Here is a 14,505-nt window from a genome sequence, read left to right as displayed (position 1 = left end):
TATCGGGTATACAGATAGAAATATACCTCTATTATTATTCAAAGAATTGTAATTTCTTAAGGAAGATATCTCTAAGGACACAACAGTACTCTACCTTGCAATGATCTGCAATTACTTCCCTTGAACTTATAATAAAAGACTACAGAATATTGAACGCGATATTCCGTTTCTCGCAATCTGCATTAATTCTTTGTTTGTTTATTCCATTCAAATTAACTACATAAGCGATGTGAAACAAGTGAAAATCTAATATATTTTATATGAGTTAGATATTTTTGGCCGTGATTTGAGTGTTTTCGGGGGCGAGATGGATTAGTCAATAAAAATATTTCCGCCCAGAAAAGCACAAATTCTACCCGTACTAGGCGCAAACTCGCAGAAATGCTGTCATATCTATTCGAGGGGTATACTACCTTGATCAAAAAGTTCCCGGAATAACCACCGTGTGGCGCTCCCATCGTTCCGATTTGAGTTCTGTTTTTTTTGTTAAATTGGTACATCTGTTGTTGATATTCCCTTTAAATCTTAGTGTCATAACTTGACATTTGCAAAAGTTACGTAGCCAAGAGTACATCTATCTCTGTGTGTGTTGGCGATTTTTTACAATTGCAGAAATGGATTTAAATTTGCAACAACGAACTTGTATTAAATTTTGCGTAAAAAACGGATTTAGTGGCGCACGGACGTTGGAAATGTTGGAAAAGTGTTTCGGCAACGATTCTCTAAAAAAAACGGTCGTTTACCAGTGGCACGAGCGGTTCAGAAGTGGTCGTGAGTCAATCGAAGATGATGAACGCAGTGGCAGACCATCGACATCGAAAGTCGGTGAAAAAATTGATAAAGTAAAAGAAATGTTGGTCAATAACCGCAAATTAACCATCAGAGAAATAGCGGAGGACTTGAACATTGCCTATGGATCCGCCCAAGACATTGTGGTTAATGATTTGGGTTTCCGTCGAGAAGCAGCAAAGTTGGTGCCAAAAGACCTCAATTTCATGCAAAAAAGAGACCGTGTTGACGTCGCAAAAGACATGATTTGCGAGGCTGAATCCGATCCCACATTCATCAAAAGGATCATTACTGGAGACGAGACGTGGGTTTATGAGTACGACACGCAATCCAGACATCAGGAAAGTGAATGGCGTTCACCAAATGAGCCGAGACCAAAAAAACCACGTCGTTTTCAGTCAAAAAAGAAGGCAATGCTGACGGTTTTCATGGATTACAACGGTGTAGTGCATCATGAATTTTTGCCAGACAGTAAACAAAGAGTATTATTTGGGCGTTATGAGACGTTTGCGTGAAGCAATTCGCCGAAAGAGACCAGAAATGTGGGCAGAAAACTCGTGGATTTTGCACCATGATAACGCACCGTCGCACAGTGCTATCATTATTCGTAATTTTTTGACGAAAAATGCAACAAATACCATCCAACAGCCACTGAATTCACCTGATTTGGCTCCCTGTGACTTCTTTCTGTTCAATCGAGTTAAAAAACCATTACGGGGAACGCGTTTTAGCAGCCGAGAGGAAGTAATGGAAAAATCGCAGGAAGCACTGATGGACATACCGAAAACCGAATATAAAAAATGTTTCGAGGATTGGATCAAGCGCTGGCATAAGTGTGTTGCAGTCGATGGGGATTACTTTGAAGGGGACAATATAGATTTAGATGAATAAACTTGTATTTTTAATTTTCTGAATAAATTCCGGGAAATTTTTGATCAAGGTAGTATGTGGACCTCCTTGGGAACTCGCGCGTATTTCCTGACCCCTTTAAGTGGAACATTCTTCGGTACTACAATGACAAAATATTTACTATACCAAGAAGCGAGATTGGTTTAAATATTTTTGAAGGATACATTTGCTTTTTCATGCATTAAATCGACCGTGGCCCAGAAATCATCTTCTCTGTACATCACCTCCTCGAAAGTCACCATCTTATTTTCGAAGATGAGAACAATGACATCGGGATCTGACTGTATGTCCCGAGTCTAATCTAAATGATGCCACTCGACAGCTTCAGCTAAACCCACGCTGTGGGTACTTGAATACTCTCGGCACGGGAACAGAAATCTCAGCCAGAGCAGGTAAAAGATCCGACCCCTGAATCTACGTATAAGCGTGAATTTATCTTGTCAAAAGGCCTCCTCGTATTCGGGAACTCTACTCTAACACTCAGCGAAGTGTTTCGTGAGTGATGATACGTGTAAATCTTCAATTGAAAGCCACTCTATAAATACTAAATTAATGTTTAAAAATTAAGGTTAATTCTAGTTAAAGTTAGGTCTAGCCTTTCGTCAAGAGAAATAAAAGAGTGATTAGATTTCGAAGGGTGGATGGCGGTTGAAAAAAAAATTCAAAATGCAGCACATTGGGGTTCGATCCGTCGGGCAAGAAATCGACTTTCGGTCCAATCCTAATGAAAGAAGCTCAGCAAACGTTCCGAATTCTCCCCCACTACCGATTTTGAACAAAGAGTAGCATTTGTGCAGTATGCAGCATAAAACTTGAGAAAATATTTGCCTTATGGGTATACGGTAAGTGAACAACCAATAAATACCCATGCGTGGGCTGGCGACGAATGGTGGTGCGAGAGATTCGAATCAGGATGACCCCATTTACCAGCTGCATTGAACTGTACAAATTTGGGGCAACATCCGAGGTATCCAATCTTAAAACTGGAGGCGCCAACGTTTTTATGGATTTAAGGGGACGCGGCTGGCGAAGTTTGCCTGCCACTGACCTAGATAATACGGTGAAATAGGTTGAACACAACCGCCACTTAACCCCTGCTTACAGCCTCAATCAAAGCATTCATCCATGTCGACAAGAAACTCCACATAAATTAATGATCCTAGCATATTTGTTTGCGCGGATCATTCACAGGAGGTACAAGGATTTTTACATCAAGGCCATTTCTTTTTCAAGTCCTTTGTCTCTACAAACAGAATTTTGTACTCAGGAACACAGAGATTATGACGGAAAAGTGATATTTTTCGAGGATTGTTCATGGAAAGACCAATAGTTCAAATAAGGGATTTTGATGATGTTACGTGAAACGATACGATACTCAATTCACGGTTAAGATACAATTCGGTTACTTAATCGAATCGTCTGTGATATCGTCACACAACGTGGAAACTGGAAAAAAGCTGGCAACATCATTTTTTTATTCACGCTTTGTTGCGGGAGCGGGAATGGGATGTTATCGCATTCCTATGCATTGATAGAGTTCCCAATTGCACCACAGAACATTTTTAATAGCTATAGAACACATCAATGTTACTTAAACTGTACTAAAAGTAGTAACGTTTTTTCTATGGAAAATAACGTCTTACTTATAAATAATTGCAGCATTTTTATTCACCTATAACAACATATGCTATTAGTTTAGCGTACAAATATGTGGCATCACTATATTCCTGGACCTGCGATAATGTTATCAAATGGAGGTATCTTTTTCGTGAAAAATACGTAACCTGCACAATATTTTACTCTTTGCGACGCTAGGGACGAGCGCATTCGCCAATGAAAAACGCCACACTGCAATACGGACGGCCGGCACTGTGGACGGCATTTTGTATGAGATGTGGAAGCTTCATTGTAGTATGTAAGAGTATTTTGTCTCCTATCTGTTTTTCTAGTGCGTGTATATATGCATTTTTCGTTGTAAGAGTGATCATTGACCAAACTTGACCGTTGCCACCAGGAAAATCGCCTAATTGCAACGTAAATCTTAAATAAATAAAGAAAAAAATCCAACGATGCTGTATCGATTCCAATGGAATACGCATGAAAAATTATTATGAATTATCCCAACCCACGTCATTTGCTGCCGTATAATTTCAGGTCTAAGATATGAGGTTTCTACCACGCTATAAATAAACGATTGTGCCCAACGAAGCTTAGCAAGCCAAACCTATTTATTACGGAATTGTGCTCAGGATGAGACGCTCTTCAGGTCTCGGGTGCTTTGAAGGCATGCCCAAAAGATGATTCTCTTGATTTCCTACATCATGCTCTGATTCTCTTTATTACTAAAAAATACCTCTCTGGGAATGAAATACTTGAACTGTATTAAAATCAGTAATGTTTTTCTATGGAAAATATAAGTCTTACTTAAAAATAATTACAATGTTTTACAGTATTTACGCTATTAAGAAAATTTATTCTTTTGAAGCGCTGCATTTCTATAGCTCCGTTTAAAAATGGGAACATTCCCTTTCATAAATTATCCCCGACATTTGTTGAGCCATTGCGAGACTAAAAGAAGAGAAAAATTCAATATTTTTGTATCCGCGATTCATCGAGTATTTTTAATTTTTAAGAAATCAGACAAAAAAACTCTTTATGATAGTTTCATGTATTATCCCAAATATTGTAAGTATCCAGCCTAATTCAAATAATAGGGAGAGATTAATTCATGCTATGACATTCTGATCTGTTCACAAGCGAGTAATCTCTAACTCAGGGTTAACAGGTCTTCTCCTGGGTTTTCCAGACGAAGAGAATATTTTTCTTTGCTAGTTATAAAAACGTTACGTGGAAAATACTTTTCTTTAAGGAAATGGAAATTTTGAAAAAACCTAATGAGATGAGAAATCGTATCAAATTTTGACGAGAAAGATAGTCGAGAGGAAATAAAAATGTAAGTCATTTGAAATTAAGAGCAAGAGTCACGCAACACGCACAGTTTCTGAATCCCATGAACCAGATTCAGGGATTGTGATGCCTATTTCTTTCCCCTCTTCATCATGAACGCTCTCAAATCAATCTGGTGTTTTAATTCCACATGGTTGGAGCTAATTTCGAAAATCTATATCGATAGGTGTCCAGCGCTACCCTTTTTTTTAGCAAACTTTAGATTGAAACTTTCGAATTCTAGAATACGTTGAAAAACATTGTCTACTACTTTGTAACTTCGGGAAAATGGGACGATCGCAGAATCAGTTTATGAGCATAACGGCGAACAAACACTCCTAGAGGACATTTCTCTTGTGTACTCGTTGTTAGGACGACGCTTTAAGAAGAAATTATTATAGCTCCGTCTTACGAAAATGGAACTAATTGATTTTTCACATTAAATTCACAAAAAAATAAAGCCCATGCTGAACTTCACAAATAGCTATCCGCCATTACATCCATGAGAAAATTCTTTTCTAAATGCTATCGTCACTCGTGAAATATCCAATGTGACCATTTGGGAATTTTAAGCAATATCTATCGTTCTTTTGAAAACAATTACTACGAAAGTAACCTAACTTCCTCTCTTTATTTCATCAGCCATAAAGTTTGAAATGGCATAGACAAGGCAAACTGTAATTGCTGCTCGAAATGTCTTCAAGATTAGTTGTATTGATCAGCTGCTAATCTATAAACTGACAAAAAATACGTATTAAAAATATCTGTTGAATCAATATCAAAGTTCTTGCAGCTATTCATCAGAGTTCTTCTATCCGCATATCTTTAGGACTCATTGCGTCCCGAAAAAGCAAAACCTAGCCCTCTTAAATACACGTAACTCTCATCATACAAATAATTACTTTTCCATTATTTTTCGACATGCTATTAAGTGTAAATAGATAGGCAATACTTATCACCCAAAAAACGTTAAACAAATATTTTTTCTTTATCAGTTGCTCAATCTCACTGGGGTTTATTATATAAGTTTTCATTTTTGTTTTTAAAAATCACAGTGGCAATCAATTTCAGTCGAGTTTTATAAAAATATGAGAGACACTTCAACTAATGCCAAAGGACATATGATTAATCAGACAGATTAAGCATAGGTTCAATGGAGTACGATGCTACTCTATTATCTACCTTCCTTGAATAAAAGCCAAAAAAAAAGGATTCCCAGTCAGTTCTTTCGTTTTCCGTACAAAGTGCGTCTTTGGTCGATCGCGAGTCAAATATCCTCCATGTAAAAATATGACTAAACTGATAATACTAGGAAAATGCACATTGGTCCTAGTTACAAGAAATATAATCTCTTTGAGAATTCTTTGAGAAAAATGAATGATTACATTGAAAAACGTTTACCACTAACATTGCCCTACAATCGCATGAAAATTACACGTAAAGGGTTGAAGGGTACATTCACAAATTAAAACTCAAAGGGAGCTTGCACAAGGTAGTAACAACAACGGAGAAGTGACAATGGAGTCAAGAAGGTAAGGGATATTATACATCAGTTTTCAAAATAGTTAAAACAGTAATGATGGTAGACTAAGGTAAACTTCAAACGATGAATCAACAGAATTTTGAGCTAGGGCGAAAAATATTATGCGCAAAGCCCTAGGTCCTTTCGAAATAAAAATTCTATGCGAATAATTAGAAGGAAAACAAATCATGTCAGTCAAACTTGGGAGAAATATAAGGGGAATGGCTTATTGTTGAATTTTGAAATAAGAATAAAATGGCGCAACTTTAACAGACATGCAGCGTACATAGAGGCGACATCCTAGAGTAATTTTTTCCGTGTCTTTTCCAAAAACACCAACATATCAAACTAAGGTCCTAAAATATTTAAATGAAAGAAGTAACGCTGGAGACAACAAAGGTTTTCAAACCTTATTGAGCAAATCTCACCCCCTCAAGCACCGAATAACCGCCATTATCTCCACTGCTATAGAAAGGACTAACAGAGCATCCGCAGCAAAAAATTAATAGAACTCTGGTTCTTGAAGAAATACCTGCACTAATACTGAAGCAAAATTTTGCAGAAAAACCTCCTTACTAAGGAAGCGTATCCCTCATGTTGATGATACAGGTTCCGCACCCCACGAGGTTCACTTTACGATACTTCATCCATAAAGTTAGAGATGATTGGAATAATTACAGATATTTTTTAAAATCTTGATATATTGCTAAACCATACAATGTATACATGTGTATACATATGCGTATATATGTATATATGTGTATATATATATGTATGTGTGTGTATGTGTGTGTGTATATATATATATATATATATATATATATATATATATATATATATATATATATTACCGTGTGAGTGTCCTTTTAAATGTTGCTATTCTATTCTATTTGTGTTATACTGTGTCAGCCCATATATATATATATATATATATATATATATATATATATATATATATATATACACACACACACACACATTGGTGATTTCGTCGAAGTAACATGGAAGTGTTGAATAAAAAACTTGGACAGCAAAAAACAGTATAAGAATACAAAAAAGAACACTCACACGTTATTTCTTCATAAATTCAACGGAATTTAGCTCTGCCTTCATCAGAACAAATTGGCAGTACTACGTTTCCTCTGATGAAGACGGAGCTAAATTCCGTTGAAATTATTAAGAAATAATGTGTGAAAAAAGAATAACAGCTGGGCCTGTAAAGAGTCGAAGAGGAGATTACAGAAAAGTAAGTCATCTGCACGTGTCGCAGAGACGACAGCATTGCACTGCTACGAAAGTATATTCTCAGTTCCACTGAGCTTATCTGTGTTGCAAGAACAAAAAGCTGGGGCTCCATAGCGAAATGGAGAAACCCTTAATTGGTTTTACTCTTTTAATTGTTTCCGTTACCAAATAAAAGCGTGAATGACTAAATTGGTATAATTTGAAATGAACTGAAGGTAACTCACTTCAACCTGAAGACTCCCTCAGGAAAAGGGGGTTAAACAGTTGTCGGCAAAGTTACCTACGAGATAGAAATCATCCAGTCTACGTCTATAAACATTCCGGGAGATCAAATGAAACCGTCAATACTATATATATATATATATATATATATATATATATATATATATATATATATATATATATATATATATATATATATATGATTATGCTGAGAGAGTAATGGACCGGATAAGGGAATTCCGTAGCATCCGAATTCCCACAAGAAAGTGTGATCGAGTCCCTACTATTCCTGATATACGAGTTCTGTCCGGAAAGGATCCAGCCATACAATATTTTGATAAAAATAGCCTACCTAGAACAGTGAGGTATTGGACTGTTCATCAGCTGCATCGTCGCATTCTCTTTTATCTCGTCAACGCCAAGAATTTCGTGTTGCAGCTGCAGGGAACTTGCTCCAAGCCGCAAACGTTGACCCAAGTTTTCTAAAAAAGGTCATAACTGGAGATGAGTGATGGGTCTGCGGCTATGATCCTGAAACAGAAGCCCAGTCTTCCCAACAGTGGGTTGAAGAGATAAAAGAAAATGCGATGAGGCGATGGCCATTCCGAAAAAGGACTTGTTTTAAAAAATGGAAGAGACGCTGATATAATGTGTGAGGTCCCAAGTGAAGTACGTCGAAGTGGATTAAGGCCTCATTGCTCTAGGTAGAATATTTTTCTCAAAATATTGCATGGCTGGATCCTTTCCGGACAGACCTGGTACACTAATGGCATATGCTTCAGTATAAGAAAAAACAGGCTATTTCATGATGCAATCATGATATGCAGAAATATCAACCCCTATAACTAATGGCGGGTAAATTTCACGATTCAGGCAATATTCGGATTTTTGTAAGGAATGGGAATTAAAATAAAATCTTATCATAATGCCTTTTGGGTAGTTATTTTTCGAGATAGGAAAAGCGAAAAAACCTGATTTTAGGTTCTTACGAGTATCATTCCCTTTTACTAGCTTCTTCAATACTATTCTTCAGATCTCGGAAGCTTTTTAACTATTATGAATATAGAAACAGTATACAATGTTACCACCAGGCTTGACATTACCCGTTTCACGTGCTGCATTCCTTACAAACAGCTACGGCATTCTACCAGTCAATGTTTGCATACATTCCCCAATATACCACGGGCTAAGCAAAGCCTAATCATGCCCCAAGCCCACTTTCACTCTTTGACAGGCAACACTCCCTTTCGAAAACACTGCTTGTGATGACACTCTAGGATGCTAAATAAATCCCAACGAATGTAAAGAAAACGAAGAGTGAAAAAAATTGACTACACGAAACGAAAACCGGATGCCACATCTGTCGGATTCCAATGAAGCCAAGCGGAAAGGTTAATTTACCAAAAAGTCACTCTTGCCTCAAACTTTTCAGTGAGTCCACACTTACGAAGAATATGCGGGCCCATTTTAAGGAAACTTTGTTTCATTAGACAAGTTGTGGAAAAATGCTATGAAAATGTTAACGGGAAGTTAACTTCACGTCGGTTAGACCAGAGGCAAAATGCGCAGCAGGAATGAGCTATACATGCATAGATATAAACGAAAACATTAAAATTAAGGAATCAACCGGAGTTCGGATATGTTCTGCAATTTTGTGCTAGAAAGATTATGAAGAAAATGTTAAAAGAAATGATGAATCCTACAAGATTACTTGAGAAACTGGGATGGGAAATCTTACAGCAATGAAGACAGGGATTCAGATTACGACTTTTAGAAAGGCATTCATTGAAACTCGTGTTGATTGTTGACAACGTTGTAATATTGTGGCCCCACACACTATCGGCAAATTAGAACTCCTGGATAAAATATGAAAAATAGCCTTCAGCGCAGACTAACAGATCCAAAATACCTGGCTCCCGCTCACACTTCGTGATCTTAACAAAGCATACGTTAAAATCCCCAAACAATGTGATCGAAGACCAAATGTTCACGTGCTATTCCTAATAGGAACAAATGGCCTTTATGTACAATAAGATGATAGAGGTTGATGCCTTGACACGCATTCACGTCATCTCGAAGGTCCACTCGCGGATTTTGATATAGATAGGGGTTTACGACAGTTTGAGAGACTGGATAATACTGCGGAATATTTTAGCAGTGGTCATATAAGTGGAAACATCCGTCAACTCATGATGGATGCCGGAAAAAGAGCAGTATCACATAGATTCTAAGTATCGTTTTCATAGAAGTATTTCATTATTTAGGCAAAATGCACACGCAAATACAGACTCTTTTAGAGGGTAAAATAATGAATAAAAACACACTCACTTAAGACAACATTTCTGTGGTCCCAGTCATTATTCAGGGAGAAGCACTACATCCTATGAGACACATTAACATGTACATTAGCAAGTACATGCAGAACAACACTTATCTACACTAAATTACGTGCGCTATATTATTTAGGCACAAAGAAATATTACCCACACCTTCCATTATAAGCAAATTTTACTTTAGTCAAAAAGGTAATAAGGTTGAAGAAGTTCGTGAGGTGCTTTGTCCCCAATTATTGTAGCAAAACATAATTAACTAAGCTTTCTTTCTAGTGTGTGCGATTGTCGTATATGCATGTGTTTTCATCGCCCCCCTCCCCTTTTCCTTTTTTTAAAATTCAAGGCCTAGGGCACTCGTTCAAAATTACCAAGCTTTCGTTAAAGGAAATAGGTTTAAGGCACAAGTAGACAATTAAGAATTTAAAATCCCACTCAGGGCTTAAAAAATTAGTAATGGCGCGCCGTCGCTAAGGTGCCACGGCATCGGTAACGTCTCAAGATATTCCAGGAAAAAGATAATTGGTTTGTATAATTAAAATTGGTTGTCAAAAAATTCCATTCCTTTCACCTGAATGCGTTTATTTTCATTAGGCCCCTTCATATCGGTTTCTTTTGCGTAACCTGAACCTCACCTTCATATTAAAAGGCTTAATTTAGACGTTTTTAATATTAAAATGAGGGCGTAAAAAACTAACCGAGGTAGATTATTACAACAAAAAAATATTATTTTTGTTGCCTCTAAGCTACTTTGCATACTTCCCTGATATTGAAAGGGTTTTTAGCGTAATTTGACGCGAGAGTGGACACATTAACTAAGCCGGAATAGAATATTTCAAGAACATATCGGGGAAGAATGCCGCAAGCTTCAAAAGTTTGCCAAGTTTTCTTTTCCATCCCTACAGAATGACGAAACGGTAGCAATTCTGAGGGTCTTTCGGGTTTGCGTTGGCTACATATTTTATGTCTAAGATGCACCCAGCGCAAGGGTGTTTCGTATAAATTTCAGCCGGATTCTTCAGATGAGAACCGCAAAGGTCTTAAGCTTCAAAATCAATCCACAGTAGCCTCCAACAGTGTTTCCAGTCATTACTGTGTTCGGCAGTGTGCATTTACAGCCATTGACATGACCGAATCATCCGATGACAATTCACGCCCGCTGATCGCCTAAGCATCACTGTTTTGCAAAGATGTCCTACCGAGGGCCGGAAAATGCCATCAAAATGAACTGGATAAGGAAAAAAGACATTGACTCGTACAAAAATTTCAAGAATTACGAGTATATAAAGTACATATAGGTATTTTGCCCAGAGGCTATGCTTAAAGTTATCGAGTGCATCAACTTCGGAAATTTCGGAAGAGGTTTCGGGATATATATACGCTACGAGTTAGCTGCGCAATAAATAAACAAGTGCTCTCGACGGATTCGCAGTTTTGAACGATAACGTGCAGAAATGCGATGGCGTAGGCGTTTCTCCTTGGCTAAGATATGCTTATGAACACTCAAAACCGAACTAAGGTCAAAAACTGCAAAATTAACTCTGAAAATGTATCCACAGAGGTCACCATTTAATAGTAATGAGGAGCAAACCAAAATGTAAGAAACCTAAGAAAATAAGGAAGAACATATGGAATGTAAAAAAGTTAAACAAAAATTTACAGTAGATGGCCCTCTTCCTGTATGAGGAAGAGGATTTTAATACATTATTGATAGAGGTTCGTGAAGAAGAGGCAGAAAAATAATAATCTGGACTACTATAAGCAGCAAAATAAGCTAAATATATAGTATAAAGGAAGACGACGAGGAATGTCTGGTACCACGGGCGACATGCTGGAGCCTATAAAACAGGGAAGAACCAGTAAACACTTAAGAAATTAAAGACAATAATTGTATGATGATTATAAATGCTTACAAGGATTGGAATTTGAGAGTCATGAACGTAAATTTAAATAATGTATGCGGAGAAGCTCGATGGAACAGTACGCGAAAAGTCTGGAGTAATCTAGAGGCTAATACAAACCGATTAACTGTACAGGGTTCGTCCGGAAAATAAGTGTACTGACTCCTGGGCTGGGCGCGCCGCTCCAGGCGCGCCCAGCACCGCTCTGACGGGCTGCGATTGGAGGGGGGTATGTTGGCAAGCGACGCTGAAAAAGGCAGTCGGCTCTGAGCTGTGGTTTAGTGAGGAGCTCTGTTAACGCGAACCTCCACGCTCGACCCACGTCACGGAACGCGATGCCGAAGTTTTTGGAGCAGCGTTATTCCATCAAATTTGCGGTAAAGCTTGGGAAATCGTTTACCGAAACTGTCGGTATGATTAACCAGGCTTACGGGGAGTCAGCCATGTCCAGAAACATGATCTTTCGGTGGCACAAGATGTTCGTGGAGGGCAGAGAAGACGTCGACGACGAGTCTTCGAGAGGTTCCCGATGATGCCTTCGCGGGAGCGTTCCAGGAATGGGAACGCCGCTGGAACAAGTGTATCGACTCACAAGGGTCCTATTTTGAGGAATATTAGCTTAAGATATGTAAAAGTGTAATAATTTTTTTTCCTGAGCTCAGTACACTTATTTTCCGGTCGAACCCTGTAAGAGGAACAACATAACAGGATACTATTCAATTCAAGAAAACACAGTGAGATTCTAATGCCAAGCGAAAGTAAAATGAGGAAAAGGGAAAGATTATTTGGAAGAACTTAAAAATGAATTTATTTGAAGATGAAAACGATTTGTATTTATTCAGTAAAAGATATGTCACTTTTTAGGGTAGAATATGACCCCATCATGATGGGTCTGGGCACAAGCAAGACTTCCGAAATCGATGGCATAACTTCAGAGTTTATTAAAACTGCTAGAGACAAGAATCAAAACCAAAGAGGGTTGAAAACCAAAACGATGAAGTTTTAGGTAAACATAATATTAATTATTCGCATACCTATTCTGTTCTCAAACCTTAAACTCATTCTTACATAACTGTACCTATTCTCATCAGAGAAATGCAAACACTTACGCATTACAAGCTTAAGTACACATACATAGATGCCGACATGAGAATGGTACAAAAAAATGAAACTCAAGGTAGGGGAATTCCTTAACAAAGACTATAATGCATTTAGAACAACCAGGGGCACAAAAGACTATGGTTGGTCCTTACGGTAGTATTGATAACAACACAGAAAAAGATGTGCTTCTAATGAGAATAAATCACAATTTGCGTTTCACATTAAAATGATTTTGAATTTTATTGAAAACACTCTTATGTGATATCCTCATAAAACGATTTAAATTGGTATATAGTATGACCAATGTGACTTTACTTGGCGCCGATTTCTATTTTCTTCGCGTCGTTAAGCTTATACTCGTGTATTGATGAGTATACATTTCTATTGATATAATAATGAGCCTAATGCGATTAAAGCAAGCCTCCCAGAGAATGTGTGAAGTTAATAAAATTGCAGTTGATACGTTAAGAACTGGTATTTTCCATATTTATGAAGTTTTATAAAGTTTTATAAGAGGACGCCTCGGTAGCTTAAGTGGCTAAAGCACTCGACCGGATATAGAGGGATCTGGGTTCGAATCCCAGTCAAGGCGAATGATTTTTACACTCTGAAATTGTTGCATTGAAATGCACATTAGCGGATGACTCCGTTAAAAGTTACTGTTGCGGCATCTACCGCAGTTTCTTTGGAAGTTTTATAAACCTTTAATTCTGCCATATTTGTAAAAGCGGAAAATATAGGCTCCATGCTTTGAAACTGTGCTCCAGAAATTGCAAAGACCTCCATTCATAAAGGCAAAATTTAGATTAAGCGAGTTATAAAACATGGCCAAATTAAGTTCAGTAAGTCCTAAGTTCACAAATATAAATTTGCTCGAAAAGCCAACTGTAAAGAAAATAAAAATGATAAAATTCAATGCTAAATAACCACCACCTTAACTTGGGGTCCCAAAGAGCTATTAATCTTGTTACTAGTAATTTTGGTAGAAACTCAAAAGTAGAGTAATAAACCATGAAGTACACAATTAAAATTGCTGTGGAATGCCAAGAAGTACAAAACTGAAGCCCAGCGATAAACCAGGTGAGTTTTGCGCTTATTTAGCAAGAAAAGAATACAACGAGAGATTACAGAAAACATTAATTTTCGTGAAGAAACTCAAATAATATATATATAATTGATCGCATATAAAAAAAATTAGTTTGACTTACCTTTCGTTTTCTTATACCACTCTGAACTCGAAGCTGTCACGTGATACTATTATTTGCAGTTATGAGAGCCCAGCATTTTTCATAAGAAAGCATTAATTTCATGCACCTATAAAGAGAGAAATAAGCCAATTTAGAAAATATTTATACGCAAAATGGTTAAAATTGCCCAAAGTACATTTTTACCAGTGGATGCGATGGTTTAAAAATCCTTAAAATCACCGAGAAGCATATTTGGAACGGCTCAAGTAACAATCACCTAGCAGTTTCGAATTATTTACAATTGTTTTTTTTCCATTTTCACAAAGATTATACCCTCCCCCCTTCTTCTCGAT

The 14,505-nt window shown here is 37.4% G+C and overlaps 1 protein-coding gene across 1 annotated transcript in view; it reads right to left on the bottom strand.

Annotated features, from left to right (window-relative positions):
• Gdap2 (ganglioside induced differentiation associated protein 2) overlaps positions 1-14,283 on the bottom strand; it is a 60,249-nt gene extending 45,966 nt beyond the window's left edge. The window contains exon 1 of the mRNA XM_071583252.1: positions 14,174-14,283. The gene's annotated coding sequence lies outside the window, so the exon portion shown is untranslated. The remainder of the gene's footprint in view (positions 1-14,173) is intronic.
• Positions 14,284-14,505: the final 222 nt, after the last annotated feature.

The sequence above is a fragment of the Hetaerina americana genome, unplaced genomic scaffold, assembly GCF_022747635.1.
Source record: "Hetaerina americana unplaced genomic scaffold, ioHetAmer1.1.p SCAF_13, whole genome shotgun sequence".
Classification (NCBI taxonomy): Eukaryota; Metazoa; Arthropoda; class Insecta; order Odonata; family Calopterygidae; genus Hetaerina; species Hetaerina americana.
Note: the sequence above shows the minus strand (reverse complement) of the source record. Positions and strands in the feature narration are given on the sequence as shown.